Source organism: Camelus bactrianus, chromosome 13 (genome assembly GCF_048773025.1).
Source record: "Camelus bactrianus isolate YW-2024 breed Bactrian camel chromosome 13, ASM4877302v1, whole genome shotgun sequence".
Lineage (NCBI taxonomy): Eukaryota > Metazoa > Chordata > Mammalia > Artiodactyla > Camelidae > Camelus > Camelus bactrianus.
Window position 1 is genome coordinate 21,781,887 of NC_133551.1, and position 21,272 is coordinate 21,803,158.

General features: G+C 39.0%; 1 non-coding gene and 1 pseudogene across 1 annotated transcript; both read right to left on the minus strand.

Moving 5' to 3' along the window:
- On the minus strand, positions 1-72 carry TRNAA-AGC (transfer RNA alanine (anticodon AGC)). The gene has a single exon. It is a non-coding gene; the product is annotated as a tRNA-Ala (tRNA).
- Positions 73-3,812: 3,740 nt separating this feature from the next.
- On the minus strand, positions 3,813-5,422 carry LOC105075519 (superoxide dismutase [Cu-Zn]-like; annotated as a pseudogene).
- Positions 5,423-21,272: the final 15,850 nt, after the last annotated feature.

Genomic DNA, 21,272 nt, shown 5'->3' on the forward strand with positions numbered 1-21,272 from the left:
TGAAGGTACTGGGGATTGAACCCAGGACCTCATGCATGCTAAGCATGTGCTCTACCACTGAGCTATACCCTCCTCCCCAGGATCACCATTTTCAAACCCCATCTATGTTGACTAGCCTAGATAGGGACAGGCACAAGGGGATTAAGTTTTAGAAACATCTTTTCCTGGCTGTAATTCAGTATGTAAGCATTTCAGCTGCCTTCTCCATTATGTCTCATGCCTGTAGCTAAAAAACCGGATGCAATTTAAATCAATCAAACAAAGAGCGTCTACTAATCCCTGATAATTGGTACTAGGCGCTACGTGTATTTTTAGTCAGCTGTCTCTGGTCACTGGCTTTGCAGAATCACAATCATCAGGACAGAAGAAGGTTGTTATGACCTTGTTTATGCCTTTCTCAAAACCTGTTGGACATTGTTACACTTCCATTTTTTAAAGCAAAACAAAGCCTCTCACCCGTTAACCTATTTTCAAATTATAGGGTCCAAATGGATTCCCGGAAGTCATCACTCCTCTCATCTCTAGAAAATACAGCACAAGACCATGGCACATTCCATGTAGGGAAATTTTGAATTTCATTTCTCGTGTCTTCCACAGCATTCTCATTTGTAATTTTCAGAAATTGGCCAGTGTTATTTGTGAAGATTATTTCATACTAATGAAATGTTGGAAGTCCCAATGTTGGAATTGCCTTTGTGAAAAGAGATGAGGAAGTCTTTTTCTATTTCTGCTATCTTGAGTACCCACCTTCAAAGAAGGTGTCTCCTAACATGACCCTGATGGCTTCATGGGGACAGTCATCCTGATATCTCTGGACTTGATAACTACCATTCAACAAGAGGAGAAAGAGAAAGTATTCTTATGGTCACCCTGAAGTTCATATATTCATTAACTGTTCTTTGAATTTATTATAAGCATGTATCAACTCATCTATCTGTTGACTACACCAGTGACCTCTTCACAGGTGACTTGTGCATCTGTTTATCTCCATCCTTGGCCTCTCCCTTGTCTGTGCTTAGTTCTGTCATTAAAACAGGTTGCTAGATACTCATTCTTTCATTCAGCCAACATTTCTTTTAACATTTTTTATTGATTTATAATCATTTTACAATGTTGTGTCAAATTCCAGTGTAGAACACAATTTTTCAGTTATACGTGAACATACATATATTCATTGTCACATTTTTTTCTCTGTGAGCTACCATAAGATCTTGTATGTATTTCCCTGTGCTATACAGTATAGTCTCGTTTATCTATTCTACAATTTTAAAATCCTGTCTATCCCTTCCCACCCTCCACCCCCTTGGCAACCACAAGTTTGTATTCTATGTCTATGAGTCTATTTCTGTTTTGTATTTATGCTTTTTGTTTTTGTTTTTGTTTTTTAGATTCCACATATGAGCGATCTCATATGGTATTTTTCTTTCTCTTTCTGGCTTACTTCACTTAGAATGACATTCTCCAGGAGCATCCATGTTGCTGCAAATGGCGTATGTTGTCAGTTTTTATGGCTGAATACAGCCAACATTTATTGATCACATATCTATGCCAAGCACTGTGCTAGGTTTTTAGACAACAGAGACACGCTAGCTGGGTAAGACTATCTGATATCCACAAGTTATTAACCAGTCTAAGCCTCAGGTTTTTTTTTTATAAAAATGGGAATATTCATTTTTTAACTCATTGAGTTACTGTGAGGGTTAATCGAGCTGCTAAGTCAGAGTTGAAATCCAACTTAATTCTTTGCCTTCAGATTCCAGTTCATTGCCTACTGAATTTTTTATTCTGTCATTTAAGACCCTGATCCTGATTACCACTGTTCCCTCTCCCACATCATAAGCTCAAATTAAAGGATTTGCTTCCTGTTCCTATTAGATACACTTGCCTGATGCCTTTTTTCCTTTGCTCAGGCTCTTCCTTCTGCCTACAATACCTCCCCAATTCTGCATGTCTAAATTTTTCCTGCTTCAAGGGTCTTGATGAAATATAATTTTCTTCATAAAGCTTTCCTTGGTTTCTGCAGCATGAAATAACTGCTTCCCATAAAATCCTGTAGCATTTTGTTCTAATTTTTTAAATGATTGTTTTTATGAGGCATCATATGGTACACTGAGTATCAGAATGAGAATGATAATTAATATCTATGCATTGAAACATTATAACTGTGGCAACAGCTTGTCAATTCAAGCTTGTGGAAGATATGATGGAAGAATCTTACCTCTGAAATGGAAAGAAACTAATGGAGTATGGAACAGGGATGCTCAACTTTCCTCATATTCAATCCTCAATTTACCTTTGCTATTCCCTCTTCACCACTTTTACTTTCTTCTCATTGTCTTCAGGAAGCTGCTTTTATGTCTTAAAATAAGGTAGGAATGGTGGCAATAAACCAGACATTAAAACTAGCTCATATAAGTCCTTATGAACAACTTCAAAGTGAGGTTGTTACCTTGGTTCTTGGTAAATATGGGTAGGTTGGCTTATTTTTCCTTGAACCATCTCTCAAAAGCCTTGAATTCTTAGAAAAGCGTGAATGTCTAAAGCATCAAACTGTTTTACTTATTGATGAAAGAATGGATTTCACTGGTAATCTCATTTGCTTCACATGTCGTTAGATCATTCAACCAATAAGTATGTTGCATCGTCATAAGAAATACTTTCCATAGCAGTAATTAGGTACTCATTGTTCTAAAGTTTGAGAATATGTAATAATTTAAATTATTCATTGACAAAGTAACTTCATTTTTTGTGTTTGTACAAATATTACTAAAGGTCATAGATGTCTATTAAATTCTTAGGCTCTCTGATGAGTAAATACGATCTGATGGTGAACTATCATGGCTTTTATGGCAGTCATCAACATCCAGAAGGGACAAGAATACGTTGGACCAAATCAGTGAACAGTCGTGTATGGTTTTGCACGTCCATTGATACTGCCAATTTTACCCTCTTTCTGCAGTAATGGCCATCATCTTCCCTTTCACGTTAATATGAGTACGTATGAATTATGCTGTGCAATATGAATGTATATATGAATATGTACAAATGGTTTCAGTCAACCCTGCGATCAACTCTACTTTATTCACAGATACACTTTCACTCTCCATGCAATGAAGCAAATGAGCTCTTTCTGTTTGCTTCCTTATACCGTTTCTGCTAGAAATTACAGAACAATTTTAGTTGTTGATTTAACAATGCTATACATTAAATCTCAAAATCTTGGTCATTTCATCTGTCTCTGTCAGCCAGGCTGCAGATTGCATTGCATAAATACTCCTTTTTTTTTCCCTTGAGACTACTACAGACTTTGTTCTTAATTTTCCAAGTTCTTAATTTTTTTAAATTTCTATTAATAGTAAAGATTTTTGTGTTGAATATCTCTGCTATATATTTCCCACTTTCTCTATGATTTGATATACTGTTTTTTCTTGTTTATCTTATCTTTTTATTTAACCAAAATTCTGAATTATTTTATTCTATACAGAAGGCCTATATTATTCAACTACCCCATGGATAACAATCTACTGATGGCCACTGCCCACTGCTGAATGTCTAGACAAGGCATTTCATTTTGAAATACTTGATCCATGACAGTGTCAGGGACTGGTGACAGAATTCTATAAATCTACTTTGTATTTCAACTATAAGCACATCCAGCAGCTGCATCTTCATTTCTACCTCAGCCATCTGGTGTAGTTCCTAGTGTGGGTATCCTCCTGGAAGAGAGAAGGCAGATCTAAAGGATGGGTACAACCGATGCCCTTGGGGAGAGTATTTATCCTACTTTTTCAGTGGCATTAACCACTTTCTTTTAAAAAAAAAGTTTTTTTAAGGTTACAGTGTTTAATGTTTATCAAGTTAAACTTCTACAGCTAGCAAGATAACAGAAGAGTTACTAGGAATCAGACCATTCCTAGGGAATGTTTATTGGGCCATCCCAATTACACTACAGGGCAAACAACTTCCAGTGTTTCCCGTCTTTGTACTTTCTTCCTTTCCACCTTTGGCCAAGTCATCTGGTGTTCCATGGACCTCCATTGTATGGCCAATGACAGAATGGTCTCCTGAGAGTGAGATCAAAGAATCTTCAATAGGCATAATGGCCACACCATCTTTGCTAGCAGTCACATTGCCCAGGTCTCCAACTCGCCTCTCTTGAACCTCTGGCCCACCATGTGTTTTGGAGAAGGGATTAAAGTGAAGACCTGCACTGGTACAGCCTTGTGTACTGTCTCCAAATTGATGGACTTGGACTCCATGATCGCCTTCAGTCAATCTTGTAATGGATCCTGACACCACGACTGGCCCATTTCCCTTCTGCTGGAAGTAGATGGTGCCCTGCACTGGCTGGTGCCCGTCAGCACGCACACAGCCGTGGTTGCCATGACTGGTGGGGGTGCGTGTCGGTTCGGGCTGCTAGGGCTCCAGGGGAAGCCAGAGACCCCTCACCACTTTCTTACTAGTGGTTAGGAGGACAGACTCTGGTAATGATTTGTTGAGTGGTTAATGTGAACTAAGGGAACTTACTTCTTATGGCCTCTGACTTCTCATGACTGACAGTTTGAATGTGAGGACAGGGAGAAGGACTCTCATCTCTCTCCTTTAGTGCTTCCCTGGATGGAAAAAAATAATTCAACCTGACAGTGACATAACTTCTTCTATTGCAGCACCCCATGGCAGCATCACAGGGATTTGAAGGAGCCTAGGAGATCAATTCTACACATGATTGTGAGCCACTGTGGAAAAGATTCCACCAGTGTCTTCGCTGAACTAGGCAGGCTAGTTATTGCCTTAAATTGTTCTGGAACCAGTAAGTTCATAGATGACTTATAACAATTTCTTTTCATGTGATTTGAACTGTGAGTCATCTATTCTGCTGAAATTGTGGACACACTGGTGTATTTTTAACTTGCTATGAGCCACTCTTCTGAAATAAAATGGAGCAGAAATGCAATATGCAATTGTCTAGGGGGCAATGGTGTGCAAGGTCTTGAGTGGAGATCTATGTCTTGGATCTCGCAGGAGCTCATGAAGGGCTCCAGGGCTGAGGTTCTCAGCCTGTATTTCCCAGGGCTGCCTTCGCATTAGAGGAGAAGAAACACCACTTCCCACAGTGAATCATTCCTTGGGGCCTCTGTAGCCCTTGGTTTCTGTGTCTGCCTCTCTTTGAACCAAGTCTTGTTCATCTTTGCATCTTTGTATCTAAATCACAGTAGAATCTGCATACATATTTGTTGAATCTATCCAGCCATTATACATTCCTTTATTTAACAGATATTTTTTATGTACCTGTTAACTACAAGAGCTTGTGCTAGGCACTGAGGATGCAGCAGAGGACAAAACAGACAGTTCCTCCTCTGTCAGAGCTTAATTTAGTGTGTTATTTTTACTGAGGGTGGGGGAGTTCAGATTATACATGAAAAATTACACAAATGATTTCCACTTCAATAGTTTTCAGTGCTCTGAAGGACTCGGGAGTCCTGACCAAACTGCTAATAAACTGACAGTATAATACTGGCCGAATTACTTAATCTCTTTGAGTTGCAGTTTTCTCATTTGTAAAATAAGAGATTTGTATGAATTAACATCTCAAGCCCCTCTGAGGCCTGAACTTTATGATTCTGTGTTTGCTTAGTGAAAAAATAGGTTTGTACAGAGAGCAGCTGATTAAAATTATTCATTAAATAATAATACCAGTAACAATTGTCAGAATGAGTTCCTTCAATATGTTTTTAAACTCTCAGAGACTATAAAGGGAACTTCACCACATAAAGAGAAATAAAGTAGGGAATCCGCTAGAGAAAAGCAAAACAAAAAACCCCACAGACACATTAAGACTTAGAGTAAAATGAATGAAATGTCTGAAATCTCAAATATTTTGCATCATTTTGGATGGGTGACAGGACAGGGGGAAGTATTAACTGAAATCTTCTCTAGCTTCAGAAGGTTACAAACAGTGCAGGGCTTACAAAAGAGATAATATCTTTTTGAGAATAAAACACAATACTTATTTCTAAACTTATTTCTAAACGATAATGTTATCTGTTAATGTCTTTGCAGTTTGACTTAGAAATTTCCTTGGAATTGTTATTTTTTTCCTCCACATTTTGCTACTAACCCAATGTTTTCAGATCTAATGACTGACAGCACATTTCATTTTGTTTAAGCAATTTTTTTATTTTTAGCATTTCCAGCTTCAAAAAAAGAAGCATTTGAGCCACTTAAAGTATTAACTAAATATGTCATATTTATCCTTCACTTAAGACATTTTAAGTCACATTAGGAAAAAAGATTATGTATTTCTAACTTTAATGTCCCATTTTCTCAACACATTCTCTTATCCTTTTCCTCCTACCCTTGCCTTCCTGCTCTAATCCCTCCTCACTCAACTCCCCCTTCAGCTTCCTAGTACTTGGTTGCCCAGAAAGTTTCTAGATCACTCACCCATAATATTTCTAAATATTTGGAAATGCAGTCTCATGCACAAGTCCTTCGAGCCCCTCTTGGCTACAGAAGGATGGCCCTGAACCTGGAACACTTCCTTATCATGAGATAAAACGCACCCACAGCCGGGGCTAGACTTGTCACCTTGTGTGGGACTCTCTCTCCCAGTTTAACCCTCAATGTGTACTTCTTTGTTCTGCTTAAGCGTATGTGTGCCATACAGCACCTGACCAGCCCCACTACTGTATCTGTCCCCTGCAGGAAAGGGACGAGGTCCTTCTGTTGCAGTTTCCTTGGCGACTTTGATAGTAAGAAGCAGTGGGCAGAAGAGCTTGGACTTTGACTTCTGGTGATAGACACCAGATGCCACTTGCCCGACACCAAATCTTCAGTAAAATTACTGCTTCTTTATTTTATTTCACTTTCATGAAAACTGCTGGTAGGCTTGAACTTTGTGGCCAAGTGCAGTACCTGAGTGAAGACAGGAAAGATATAGAGGGGGATATATACTCACAAAATGTATAAAATAATAGAACCTTTCTTCCCAAATTGAAGAAGCTCTAGGCAAGGGCTCTGGAAGGAGGAGACATGCAAGCTGGGAGGCAGACGCAGTCAGTCTGCCTGGCTAGGGAAGGATGGTTTTGAGCTCATAAACTCATAGACCCAAGGATTTAAACTTTCAAAAGATATAGAAGTTAAAAAGGAAAATTCTCCTCTTTTACCATCTATGTGAATGCTTTATGCCATTGCCAAGGGTTACTACTGTTAATAGTGTCTTATTTTTCCTTCTGGAAAGTATCTATAAATACAGAAGCATGTATATTTTTATTTCAAATAAATACAATAAAGTTTCTCTCAGATTGCCTCTGTGTTTACAGTATCATACAGTAACACCTGGATGAGATTCCATCATGTTTGAGAGGAATTCATGGTGGATGGTTTGGCTTAAAATACAGAGCACACAACACAGTTGAAGGGCACTTTGGAGAGTCTGTTGCGTCATTGTAAAGTAGCAGACAGTTGTCCTCGAAAGCGACTGATACTGAAACACAGGGAGCTTGTGTGCTGCCAAAGGGGAGAGAAGTGCCGTACAGATGAAGAGGTCAAGGGCAGAGAAATTGAAGTCAGATTTCAGACATGGGTCCCAACTGGAAACCCAGAGAAGAAGGTGCTCCAAATTGCAGCTGTTGATTTCTGATGAAGGTCTTCATCATGTGAGAGGTTTTGGCAGTATGACTGGTGGCAGGGATCTAATTATTTTATATTGGTTAATGAGCTTCTCAAGCCACCCTGGGCAGGTTCACTAATTCCACATAGGTCCTTTCTTCCCTCACATATGGTATTTTGTGGTAAACACCACAAATAATGAGTGTCTACTCTGTACCAGTCATTGTATTAAGTGATAAAGTGGTAAAAATAACTAGCATTTCATTCTTGACCTCACAGAGTTCAAGTCAAATTAAGAAAAAGTTTCCATTAATGGCCTGGAGGGTAGGTAGGTCAGGCCTGAGTTTTGAGCCTGAGCTCTTAACTGTAGGGAGGAGAGTCCAGAAGGTCATCCTTAGATACCATGGATACATTTTTAGAATAGTTCTTTACTCATAAATATTCACTTATTCAACAAATATTTACTTAGTACAAAGGCCCTGGTAGGTCATTGTAAGGCCTCTGGCTTCTATTCTGGGCGAGGTGGAAGGGATTAGAGTTTTTGAGCAGAGGGGTGATGTGATCTGACTCAACATGGTACCAAGTTTACTGCAGCTATTGTATGAAGAGTAGAGCTTAGAGAGCGAGGGCAGAAAAACCAGTTGGGGCGGGAGGGAGGGAGATGGGGCTGATGGTGGGTTGGACCAGGGAGTTGATGGTAGAGGTGAAAAAATCAGTCGTATGCACGTTGTATTCTGAAGACACATTTGGTGATGGATTAGATGTGAGGTTTCGACATGCTGTCGATGGAGACTTGGATGTAACGAGGGTTAGGCTTTAGGAAAGCATGTCTGCTATATGCTGGAATATGATGAAGTGGATATGAATACAAGACAATGGATGGTAATGATTGACTGTGAAAGTTAAGTTAGATGAAGAGGGGTGTGAGCCCCTCTGATGAGGGGAGGAAAAGCGAAAAGGTGGTAGAATCAATGAACTGTTGGTTTTGATATGGTCAGAGATCTTTGGAGACATGGTTCTACGAAAGTAGGCTAGAAAAATAGGTGGTGGTGGTAAGTTAGAGGCTGGAAATGTAGATTATGGAAGGCTTGCAAGTTCTGCAAATACCAGGTCTAAGCTATACCATAGGAATGAGTGGCTGATGTAAGGTGATGGACAAGATCACGGAAGAGAGGAGGTAAAGGACCTTAGGTTAGACAATTGGAAGGATCATCTGTCTGGATTTTGAAGAATGAAGACAGTAACTGTGTTGCTGAGAGTGACGTGAGCCAGGACTTGAAATCTGGCGGATGGCCGCAAGAAGAAGAGGTAATGCGTGATATGGACAGACGGTCTGAGATTCAAAGTCAGGAAATTTTAGGGAGGAGCACAAGAGGATGACCTGGAGGTGGAGTAAGGAGGACATCTTATGTTACCCGCAGGCCCAATGTTTCCAGGTATATGGAGGAAAAACCGCTAGTATGTGGAGGATCCCAGGGGAGAGCCAGGTTTACAAGGAAGCAAGAAGGTGAAGAAAATGATGAGAGAAGAGAGCAAAAAAATAGGAGAGTTTGCTGCTGATGATTGATGGGTTCCAGACAGCACAGGGCTCCCTCCTCACTTCTACACTGGAAAAGCAGAGCCCTCTCAGTGGGCGTAAGTTTTCCAGGCTTTGGTAAATCATGAATCTGTGCTAGCAGAGTATATATTCTTTTGGATTTTTAAAGTGGGAATGCCTTTTGCACTTAAGAATTAATACAGTTTGTCTATTCTAGGAAGGACCTAGTTGTAAAACCAAGCCAGCTATCTACTATAGGTTTTCTGTCATGGCCATCTGAAGGGGCTCACCCGACACAGAGAAGGGACCCATGAGGACTGATGATGGCCCCTAGGACTAAGAGTAGTAAGCAAATATTGGGTATCAGAGACTTCCTGAACCTCTCAGTAAGTCCCTTGTTTGGTAGAGGAATTAATACTAAGGTAGAAGGGACATGAGTTCCTAGAACATTTTGTGGTGCAACACTGATGGATTCCAGCAGTTCTGCTGGATAAAAGTTCACAGTCATACTGCACTCATTACCAAGGTTTTCTTATGCTCACCAACTTGACCTCTGCAATCTGGTTATGGTGCCTGAGAAAGCCAGGATTGTGTACATCTTAAATTGATCCAATCTGACAATGTTTGGCACTAAAGCAGTCCCCTGCTCTTTTTTTTCCTTAATGGAGTTAGACTTTCTTTATAAAGCTTTCTCTTTTCTGTATTAAAATAAATCATTGCTACATACTTCACTCACAACCCTCACCTGGAATAATGGAACAGATTTTTAAAAGCACTTTCTTCCCTGTCGCAACATTTTTGGGGTAAAAATGGATCCTTTGTCCAAGTAATTCAAAAGCATTTAATTGACTTGTTTCTGGAAGATTCCATTTCTACAGTCTTAGGATAGAAAGTGAATGGTATTTGACATACTCAAACTGTACAGATTATATTTGAAGTCCTTTATAACTATCGTTAGAAGAGCAGTAGTGAAAAGTAAATAGATGTATCACTTAATTAAACACAATGGAATAAAAAACTCATTTTTCTCTGACTGCATAACCTCATATATAACTCTTATGGCACCATTGCATATTGCTTAGGTAAAATTTTATTTTAAATTTTTAGCATATTTATGCTTTTTTTTGGGTCTGTATCAAAAGTAGAATACTGTAATTATTCAAAGAGCGAAATAGTTGTTAGGCCTGTATGTATAGCAAGTGCAAATACCACAGACACAAAATGTGTGTGCAAAAGATGGCAACTCACTCTATTTTTCCATAAATAAATTTAACTTCTACTTCTAGCTGTTGCTTCTACTTGATGGTAGAAAGCTTTATCTGGTAACTTGAGGTAAACTCAGGCAAATACGGTAATTTCTCAGGAATTCACATTTAAGCGTAGTCTTCCGTCTCCTCTCCCCAAGAGGGCATCTCATTTAAGCGGGGGAGAGGGAGCAGGTGTTGCAGGGGTTGCGTATAGCATTACAGCACTGAGTAAGCAGAGAACTCTGCACTGGAATTCTCTGGGGTGGCTGGTAATGACTCGTGTTGACATGTGCTGGGTCTACATCTGGTTTCCTGTTTGTGCAGTCCACACTGAGGTCTGCAGATGGGATCCTTCCTTTTAAGGACTCTTAAGACCGTTTGGGCCTCTGGCTTTTTGCTTTGTGTATTTTATTCTCTGAAGCAAGGAGAAGGTATCCCCTTTTCCCCCAGGGCCATGAGCCACCCGCAGCTGTCACTGGGCTTCTCTGTCCTACTACCTTCACCTTGCTGTGGCCCCTGGCACTTCCCTGGGATGCTTTGAGCTAACTTGCAGAGCTCCGATGTGAAGCAGCCACACGTCTCCTCTAGAGATACCCCTCAAAGTACATACGGTGGGCCTGTTACCCACCACCCTTCCCCAAGACCGGCTCTTGGATGGGGCAGGAACAAGGGCCACGCATGAGGGCCTGCCAGAGTCTGAGCTTTCTCCTCTCACTCTGCAAGCTCTTCTCCCCTGAGGATGGTAAGCAGGAGTTACTCTGGCTCTCTTTTGGAAGAAATCTTAGGCCTCAATTCTTCTAGAGCTCAGCCTTTTAAAACAAAAACCTACCAGTCTCAAGGGCCTACTTTGGAAAACAAAATACAAGTATTGACCATTTCTTTTCCCGTTCCAGCTGTCCTCTGGAGGCAGTGGATGCCCTGACGGAGTAGAGGACTTGCTTCTCTGAAGAGGTGCTTGGGGATGGGCAGAGGAGGAGGATGGAGGGGGAGAAGACACCCTGACGGGAACCTGAGGCCATCACCCCACAGCATCTACTCTCACCAGGTGGCGTCCAGCCATATTTTCCTCTCCAGGCACTGTGACATAGTCTATTTTAATTTTTTCCTATTTCTTCTTTAGTTTTTTTTTTTTTGTCCCTTCCTATTTTGTTTCAAACAGAGATGTTCTGGTTTTGGCTTTTGACTTTTCTCTCTTCTTAACCTCAGCCTCTTTGAGATTGCATGCATTTCAGCACCTTCATCTAGTTATATCTAGGCAAGTAGTGCCTACCTCCAATCCTGACCTCCAATCTCCCATTTCAACAGCCTTGAAGACATCTTTACTTGGACCCAGCATCACCTCAAAATAACATGTCCACAGAGAAAGACAAGTATCATATGATATCACTTTTATGTGGACTCCTTAAAAAATGATACAAATTCTATTTACAAACCAAAAACAGACTCGGACATAGAAAACAAACTATGGTGACCAAAGGAGAAAGGGCAGGGAGGGATAAATTAGGGGTTGGGGATTAACAGACACACATTACTGTATATAAAATAGATAAGCAACAAGGACCTACTGTCTAGCATAGGGAACTATATTCAATTTCTTGTAATAACATATAATGGAAAAGAATCTGAAAAGAAAAAAATATATATGCGTGTATTTGTATAACTGAATCACTTTGCTGTACACCCGAAACTAACACTGTAAATCAACTACACTTCAATAAAAAATTAAAAAAAGAAGTCCGAAATCAAGTTCTTTACCTTCCCATCATCTTTCAAAACTAGCCTCTGCTTTTCTCTCCATTTCCAGTTGTGGCATCACCATTTTTGCATTCACCATGTCCCAAAGTCTCTTTCTGGTGTCTAACAGTCAATAAATCTTATGTATTATTACTTTGCAGTGTCTCTTTTATTTGCAACCCCAACCCCATTCTGACTCTCAGCACTGGACTGTGGTGGCTCATTATCTCAGTACCTGTCCTCTAACTTGGGAATGTCTTAAGCCTCACCTCCTCCTGCCACGTCCTCCCCCTGTGGATCTCTCAGTTACTCTTACCCTGTTTTGATTCTGTATCTTGGCTCTCACATTCCATCTTGCTTCTTAGATGGATAAATAGACTTTGGATGTTCCAGCTTGGGTCTGATTTGTGTGTCGTTCAGGGTACTTACTCTTCAATCTCGTGTGCCAGCCCTGCGTGAGTCTTGATTGATGAGGACTCCGCTTGATAGAGCCTAGTCCTCACCTGACCTGACCTCTGGCTAACTGAGAAAGGGCTTTGTATTAACTCGCCTCGCTGCCTGAAGTCTGCTGAACACCATTCTCAGATTAACGGTGGTCTTATCATGTCCCTTCCTTCCTAGTCCTCAGAGATTCTTCATCACTTACAGGAGAAGAATCAGACATGCTGAGTCTTGCATTTCAGCCCCTCCACATTCTATCACCAACCAGCTTTCTAGCTTTACTACTAGTGGCTGTCATAAAAGAACCCTTAGTCAGCCCCACTAAATCAGTTCAATTACCATCTCTCTAGAACTCTCTGCTTTCGGACATTTGCAATTTTGCTTGTGTATTTTCTGGTATTTGAAATCCCTCTCCTATCTCTATCCCCAATTCCATCTATGGGAAGCATACTCCTGTTTCAAATTTTAGCTTAGATTGCTTCCTGAAGCTTTCCTACCAGCTTACTGTATCTTTCCCACTGGAAACAGAAAATAACAACAGAAACTGAAATAATGAATCATTATGATCATATAAACAGATACATAAAATATAAATATGTCTATATATATACAGTTGCATCTAAGTGATTTTACCCGTTGTTACAGCAATTGGATTCCAGGCTCTGGATGGGTTTCAGTGGAAAAAGAGAGATGAATCGCAATTGCTCTAGCTAAGATCATAATGACCTCTGAACCCCCCAAATCTAGCCCTTCTTTTCAGGCTTCCCCAAATCCCTATGCCCCCAAATTCCCTCCCTATAGGTCTTTTTTCTTCCTCACTAACTGCCCCCTTTTAGGCTGGTTTTCCATCTTTCTTTGCCTAAACCCTGATCTGCCGGTGCTCTCTCAGTGATATAACCAGTGACTTCAAAGACCAGCTTATGATACAAATATTGATGTCTGCTCTTGACTCTGCCACTAGTAAGCTCAGTCCAGACCTATGTTTCTGGCTTGGTGGCCCTGCAGCTAATTCAAATTTTAAATATCACGGACTGAACTCACCATTAGCCTCCACAGCCCCAACTTGCTTCTCCTTCTATATTCCATTTGTGATGCGAACCAGCATCGTCCTCTCCATCACTCACTCTGGAAGAATCCTCAGCTCCTCCTCGTCCCTCAACACTCAATTCACCCTTCTCCTCGAAACTTTTCGAGGCATCTCATAACACTCAGAGTTATGTCCAAATTGTTTACCATGGCCTTAAGGGTCCTACACAAACTGGTCTCTGCCTAATTCTCCAGACTCATCTCATGCCACTATTCTCCTTTTGCCAAACTCTAATAACTCGGATTTTTCACCTGTGGCTAACCTATTAGGATTCTTCATATCTCAGTTTAAAGGCCAGCTCCTTGGGGTCACAAGTGACCTAACTAAAGTAGCTCCCCTTGTATTATTTTCTATTACCTAGCATTCAATCTTCTTCCTTCTTGGTTCTTAATATAAACCACATTCATCTGCTCTTCCTGGCAAACAAGCTTCATGAGAACAGGTGCCTGTCTGCTTTTTCATTGTTTTAGCTGCAAGAGTTTGCCATGTGGTAGGAACTCAGTCAAGCTTTATTGAATGAAAAAGTGGTCATCAAATTCTGTTGCTTCGACTTTCAAAAGTCCTTCGAGTACCACATCCCTTTCCATTACTGCTTTTTCTCTAGCTTGACTCTTATTGAGAAACAGTGGAGGAGAGTGGTTAAATATGCAGGCTCAGGAGTAAGACATTCGAGGTTTGAAACCTAACCTCAATACTGACTACCCTTGGAAACTTTAAGCAAATTATCTAACAACTGTATACCTAAGTTAGCACATCTGCAAAATGGAGACAATAACAGGGTCTGCCTTATACAGCTGTTGTAAGAATTGATACATATAAATAGTAAACAATTAGCATATGCATAATACGCTTTATCTGTTAGCTCATTACTTTTCTCCTATTAACTATTACCCTAGCCTCCTATCTCCAGGATCTTTACCTAAAACATAAATTTGATCATATTACTTTGCTCCTTGAAACTGTTTAATGGCTGTTTTGTCCATGGGATGGAGTTCAGCACTCGGCACTGAGCACAAGGCTCTCCTAGCACCATTTCTCACCACTCAGATCCAGGAGCCCACGTTTCAGTTACTTGGATTCCTCATCTTTCCTCACAAGTTAACAGCACTCTTTCCCCCAGTTTTGTATCTCAGCTTGGGTCCTTACCCTGCCTGGAACACTCCTTGCTCCTTCCAACGTGGAGAAGTTAACTGGAAATGAACAACTTCTCTACACTCCAGGAGGACTTTACTATACCTCCACGGTAGCTCTTGAACCCTGTTACACCATTATTTACTTGGTGGCTGCTCTCTGCCTCCCTTCCTGCAGAATGAGCCTCTTGCAACTAAGAAGTGTGCTATTCAACTTTTAATCTATGGGGCTTACTGTGATGCGGGGCACACGGTAGTCAGAAAATGCTTTCTCTTGCTTGAATTGTGTCTTCTCTAAGATCTCCGAGATCAGTTTTAGACAACTTTCTCTAATTACGTCTAAAATTTCTTTTGGTTCCTTGAGCCTGGCTTATAATGGCCTCATTAACTTTTTTTGAAATAAATAATTCTAAATCCCCTTTAAGGAAGGGATGAAGAAAACAAGAGAGAGACACATCAGGACATTAAAATTGGTTTTACTTATTTGAAAATCAGCTTAGGTTTCAAATGATAAAAAGCTCCAATTGTAAAAAGAAATAAAATGTAAACAAAGCATTCATATTCATTTTATGGTACAAACAAAAGGCATAAAAATGCATTTTATTTTGATTAAATTTTCGCTGAGACCTCTATACCTAATGATGCCCTTAAGAACTAAAGTAATTTTTGTTTTGTAATTTTTTGAAACAATAGGATGCAGCTATAGAAATTTCCTGACATAATGACCCTACATATCTTTCACTGATGGGTTCTTCTGTATTCAAAACAATTTATCTTATTGGCGAAGAAGCTTTTGAGACCACACATGAAAAGATTAGGCTTTTTCATCAGAACAGACAGATAAAATTAGAAATTCTATGAAAGATCTAATTTATGTGAAAATTTCAGGGTTTTTTTTTGCTAAAATATGCCGCTACAGAGAAAGTTGTCCAGCAATGTGATATAACTTAATTCTATTTTTTTTTACTGTTTCCATGGATAGAAATATTAGAAATACTACCTTGAATTTTGCAAAGATTTATTTGAAGTTATGGGAAAAACAAGAACATTGAAAATATTTTCTTAAGTAAATAAAACTCAGGAAGGCAGTGAAAGTACATTTTGCAGCAGTTACAAATCAGATTACCCAAATAAATTTTGCCCCCATAGACCCACAATTTGGTCTTCTATTAGGGCAGGCAGAGAACAAACTAGCGAACTTGCTGGGGGTAGGAAATGATGCCGACCACAGCGGGCAGGAAGGAAATGTTAATAACTATCGAGTGCTCTTTGTGTATCAGACACTGAACTAGGGGCTTTAGCATGTACATTATGCAATATCCCATGAAGTAGGCATTATTATTATCTCTATTTAATGTATGAGAACACCAAAGCTGAGAAGAATTATGTGCCTAAAGAGACATAGCTAGTGATGTCTATCTGAGACCAAAACCCAAGCAGTCCGGACTCCAGGGGCTGAACTTTCAACCACTAGGCTGTACCAGACTCAAGACGCCAAAAGGTGGGCTCTAGAGGGTCTATGCTCACTTTAGGCTCCATAACTAGTGATTCATGGTGGTTATATTTAAGACCATCAGGTTCAACATAAGAAATACAATGAAAAGGAAGTTGGGAAAAGCATGTCTAGTCAAGACTGATCTCTGCTGGTCTGGGGGGTCTTGGAAAGGCTTCTACATTTTTGGTATCCCCTTAGACAATAAGAAAATTAAATGCACAAATAGGAAGATAAAGGCGTACGTATAGAACTGTGTAATTTTTGATGGTAAGTGCAGAAGCCTTATTGCCAAAACCATTATAAAGATACAGTCTTTACAAAATTCTCAAAAATCTCCAGAGGAGGGAGTTTACAACCTTAAAAAAAAAAATACTATGGTCATGAATTTCTTTCTGATGGCTAACCTGAATTTTTTTTTTATTGAAGTATAGTCAGTTACAATATGCCAATTTCTGATGGACAGCATAAGGTCCCAGTCATATATATATATACATATATTCATTTTCATGTTCTTTTTCATTAAAGGTTATTACAAGATATTGAATATAGTTTCCTGTGCTACAGAAGAAGTCTGGTTTTTAATCTATTTTTATATATAGTGGTTACCTTTGCAAATCTCAAACTCCCAAATTTATCAAATTTATCCCTTCCCACCCCCATTCTCCCTGGTAACCATAAAATTGTTTACTACATCTGTGAGTCTGTTTCTGTTATGTAGACAAGTTCATTAGTGTCCTCCTTTTTTTTTTTTTAGATTCCACATATGAGTGATATCATATGGTATTTTTCTTTCTCTTTCCGGCTTACTTTGCTTAAAATGACAATCTCCAGGTCCATCCATGTTGCTGCAAATGGCATTATTTTATTTTATTTTTTTTATCACTGAGTAGTAGTCCATTGTATAAATATACCACAACTTCTTTATGCAGTCATCTGTCATTGGACATTTAGGTTGCTTCTATGTCTTGGCTATTGCATATAGTGCTGCTATGAATATTGGGGTGCATGTATCTTTCAAATTAGAGTTCCCTCCAGATATATGCCCAGGAGTGGAGTTGCTGGATCATATGGTAAGTCTATTTTTAGTTTTTTGAGGAATCTCCATACTGTTTTCCATAGTGGCTGCACCAAACTACATTCCCATCACAGACCTAATTAAACTTATAAACTTTTGCACAGCAAAGGAAACCACAAGCAAAACAAAATGAACCTATGGAATGGGAAAAAATATTTGCAAACAATGCAACTAACAAAGGTTCAATTTCCAGAATATATAAACAGCTCATACAACTTAATAACAAAAAAAAACCCCACAACCCAATCCAAAAATGGGCAGAAGACCTAAACAAGCAATTCTCCAGTGAAGACACACAAATGGCCAATAGGCACATGAAAAAATGCTCAATATCACTAATTATCAGAGAAATGCAAATCAAAACTACAACTACATCTCATATCAGTCAGAATGGCTGTCAGTAAAAAGTCCACCAATGATGCATGCTGGAGAAGGTATGGAGACAAGGGAGCCCTCTAACCTAAATTTATCAAACTGGAGTTAAAACTCCTGATTTCCTTAAGTCCAAATGATGATCACATGCTCATTCATGTACATCCAAGAAAGTTATACAAAATGCTGAGTATAACTCTGCAGAGACATGGTGACATTTGGGTAAATTCGAGGTGATTCCTCAAAAAAAATTTTTAGGCTGGTAAAATAGTTTTGTGGGTCTCAAACAATTTCTCAGTTGCTGATGAATCTATCAAGTGTTGATATACAGCTAATATTAAAGGTAAGGTAATGATTATCACTTATAGATTGTCCATGCTCTTCAACTTTTCTCCTTTGCCCTTTGGCTGACTGCTCCATATAATTGATTTGCTTGTTTGCAGTTAAAATCCATCCATCTTACTATTTGTTAGCTGATGTGGTTCAGAATATTTGTTAGTAACTGAAACAATACAATCAAAATAAAATTATATATCATACATAGAATCATCATTTTCAAATGTCCCCTCTTTTTCTTACTAATAATAAACTCATTTTGCTTTCTTTGACATATCATGTCACTTTCTTTTAGATTAATTCACTGAATTTGGTTCTTGCCAATTGTCTTTTCTTATCTTGTAACAATAATGTGGTCTGTACTTTGTACTGATGTATTTTATTTTTTAATAGTCTATTTCTTAAAGAATTTTCAGGTTCATAGTGAAATTGAGTGGAACATAGAGTTCCCTTATATTTTCTGCTCCCCCTAGTCTCCTCCACTATCAACATTCCATACCACAGTGGTGTATTTCTTATAATTGATGTAACAATTTTAACATATAATTATCCTACCCAAAGTCCATAGTTTACATTAGGGTTCACTGTTGGTGCTGTACGTTCTGTAGGCTTGTACAAATGTATTATGACATATATCCACCCTTGTGTCTCATGGAATAGTTTCACTGACCTAAAAATCCCCTGTGCTCTGCCTATTTATCCCTCCCTCCCTCCAGTTGCTGGCAACTACTAATCTTTTTGAAATCTCTGTTGTTTTACCCTTTTCAGAATGTTGTATAGTTGGAATCATTTATTGATTGTATGTAGCTTTTAAAATTAGCTTTTTTTCATTTGATAATATACATTTATGCTTCTTCCATGTCTTTTCATGGTTTGATAGCTCACTTATTTTCAGAACTGCATAGTAGTCCATTGTGTGGATGTACCACAATTTATTCATTCATTCACCTACTGAAGGACATCTTGGTTGTTTCCAAGATGGAATGTTGGAAATCATGAATAAAGCTGCCATAAACATCTATTTGCTTGTTTTTGTGTGGACATAAGCCTTCAGCTCATTTGGGTAAATACTAAGGAGCACAATTGCTGGACTGTATGGTAAAAGTGCATTTAATTTTGCAAGAAACTGCCAAATTGCCTTCCAAAGTAACTGAGCCATTCTGCATTCCCACCAGTAATGTGTAAGAGTTTCTACTGTTTCACATCCTTGCCAGCATTTGATGTTGTCAGTGTTTGGATTTTGGCCATTCTAATACATGGATAGTAGTATTTTATTGTTTCAATTTACATTTCTCTGACAACCTGTGATGTGGAGCATCTTTTCATATGCTTACTTGCCACCTGTATATCTTTTTTGGTGAAGTATCTGTTCAGTTCCTTTGCCCATTTTAAATTCTGGTATTCATTTTCTTATTTTCTTTCTATATTTGGGTAACAGTCCTTTATCACCTGTGTTTTTTTCAAGTATTTTCTCTTATTTTATTTTTTTTAGCATAAAACTTTCCAATTTCTCTAGTTATTCTTTTCCCCAGTCAGTATTCTTCATTATTTAAATTTCTTTGAAACCTCACTTGTTGACATGTTTATTCAGAATACACTTATTGAGCATCTTTTATTTAGCATGTCTTAAATCATGGGAATACAAGATGAAAATGGCATGGTCCTTGGCCTCAACAAATGCAACCAATCCACCATAAGAGACAATGAAAGAATTGCTGCAAAAGAAATACATGTAGGATGTTATGGCAGCAAAAGATAGTTGGGACTCTTCTGGGAAAAACAGGGTCAAATGAATAACAACAACAATAGCAATAATATCTGAGACTGATTGATTGATTTTTAGGGGGAGGTTTATTTATTTAATGGAGAGATACTGAGGATTGAACCCAGGACCTCGTGCATGCAAAGCACGCATTCTACTGGTGAGCTGTACACTCTCCCCTATTTATTAAGCTCTTACTTTGTGCCTGGCACTGTAGCCAAGAGTTTTACATACACTGTTGTATTTAATGTCCACAATTACTCTGTGAGGTACATATATTTTAATTTCATGAAATTACAAATTTTTGTTTAATGAAGGGCAACATGGACAAAGTTGAAAGACAAATGACAGGAGGGATAGGACATATCTGAAATGTCTAAAACCAATAAAGGATTAAATATCTGTACCTTGTAAGGAACTCCTGCAAATAAACAAGGAAAAGAATGAAAGTACAACTGTAAAATGGGCAAAGAATATGAACAAGTTACAGGAGAGGAAATCTAAAAGGTTAGCAAGTATATGAAGACACACTCAGAAGTATCAGTAGTCAGAGAAATGCAAGCACATATTAAAACAATGAGCTATCACTTTACCCTAAAAGGATGGGAAAAAAAAAGGAGAGAGAGAAAAATGCCAAGTGTAGGGGCACAGGAAGCCTCATGCATTGTTGGTGGTAGTTTAGATGGAGCATCTATTTTGGAGAGAGATTTGGCTTTGCCTTGTCAAATTAAATGTGTATATCTTTCCCCCAGCAATTCTACTCCTCCTTCTTTGCTCACAGAACCCTAGCTTTTTCTGGAAGCAATGTTACCAGCTATTAAGGACAAATAGTGACTGATCTTGGCTACTCTTATTAATCCTGTGCCCTTTGTCATGCCTGGACATGGGCATGTGACCAAGCCCCAGATAATCATACATAAGGGGAAGTCTGCTACGAGGCCACTAAGATTGTCTTCCTTGATATGCAAGGATGTGCTATTTGGTGCTTCAGCAGCCATCCTGCTCCTGTGAGAAACAAACCAGTATCCCAAAGTCAATATGCTGAGATGGCAGAAGAGGTGGACTCTTGGTCTTTGAAGGTATCATTGAGTTTGCAAAGCAACCTTAAAACTACCTTTCAGTGGACTGCTTGTCTTGCCAGGTAACTACATATCCTTAAGGTTTAAATGACTTTATTGGGAGTTTCTGTTTCTTTTGGGCAAAATTGTCCTTACTGATGCAGTGCTCCAATGTTGGCTGAATGAATAAATAACTAATTGCTATAATCATCACAAAACAAACCGTTCTCAGTCAGTCTCTATTTCCACAACCAGAGAAGTTAAAGAGCTGGAGGACATAATGAAAGCAGCTAGCATGATACTAAAATTGATTGGCTGGTTATGAAAACAGCTACCTCACATTCTGTAACAGTTTCCTAGGGCTGCCATAACATAGTACCACAAATT